General features: G+C 31.4%; 1 protein-coding gene across 4 annotated transcripts in view; it reads right to left on the bottom strand.

The window, feature by feature from the left end:
• Positions 1–1,207, bottom strand: part of LOC107098094 (potassium channel subfamily T member 1-like) — a 106,041-nt gene that overhangs the window by 10,461 nt on the left and 94,373 nt on the right. The window lies entirely within an intron of this gene.

Genomic DNA, 1,207 nt, shown 5'->3' with positions numbered 1-1,207 from the left:
ATGATTAGGAAGGAAGGAAGGAAGGAAGGAAGGAAGGAAGGAAGGAAGGAAGGAAGGAAGGAACTTCATACATAAAAAAAATATTTTTATTTTTTATTTTAACTTCTAATTTTCTTTATTGCATAGTTTTTTTTTAAATCTCTTTAAATGCTTAAAGTCTCTGTATTCTCTAAAAATGATTAAAAAGAAGAGAATAAAATAAAAATGTTAGCCCGTTGGTTAGTTGTGCTGTTTTCAGAAGATGCTGTATTAATGTATTAAGGAGAAATGCACATGAGATAGAAAGCTGAAATAACCAGTTTGGATTAAAAGTGTCAATAGAAAGCTGAAGTAACCAGTTTGTTCTAAAAGCGTCACCCTTAAATAAAGTTTTCCTTCCTCTTCACTTCAGTTCAACAATCAATGCTCTGTAATACAAAATTGCCATTTATTTTTGGGGATTTTATTACCTTAGAGATAAGTTTCAATGATCATATTGAGGCAACTTAACTGTCCAACTATTCCCAAATGAATTTTTTGTAAAATCATTACATCTCTAATTGGCAATGGCTTGGCAAGCATCTAGTGTTACATCCAACAAATGAAACAATGGAATCTGATGAAGAGAGGTGGGAAAAAGAGATGTTCTCCTGATCTGCTAGACTGCTCCTTTAGCAGAAGACTCCTCCTACCCAGATGCACCACAGAGCGCCCCAGGAAATCATTCCTACCTGTGGTCATCAACCTATATAACGCCTCCATCAAGTGATTCGAGATATTGAACTGGAAAGGGCTTCAACACAGTTTTTAAAGGGCTGCAAACTTAAGAAACCAGATTGTTTGACATATTTCATTTAGCATCTTTGCTCCTCTTAGAGGTTTTGTCATTCTTCCTGTGAATTGTAAAAAAAATAAATAAAAAAAAAGACAGTTAATCTTGGCCATCTTACTTATATAACACAATCCTGGAATTATATTAGTGGTATTTTAACTTATTTCCGCTTATTACAGCAACTAACGAAGCAAACAAACTAAAGAAACCAATTTAGAGAGTAGTGTAATAAAAGCAAGCAGAGAAGGTATGAAAAAAAGTTATAATTAAAGCATAATCGTGAAAGGGTAAAGATAAACCAAATCAAGACACCTCCTGGTATATATATATATATATATATATATATATATATATATATATATATATATATATATATATATATATATATATATATAT

This window comes from Cyprinodon variegatus, unplaced genomic scaffold (genome assembly GCF_000732505.1).
Source record: "Cyprinodon variegatus isolate N-32 unplaced genomic scaffold, C_variegatus-1.0 Scaffold746, whole genome shotgun sequence".
NCBI classification, from domain to species: Eukaryota; Metazoa; Chordata; class Actinopteri; order Cyprinodontiformes; family Cyprinodontidae; genus Cyprinodon; species Cyprinodon variegatus.
Note: the sequence above shows the minus strand (reverse complement) of the source record. Positions and strands in the feature narration are given on the sequence as shown.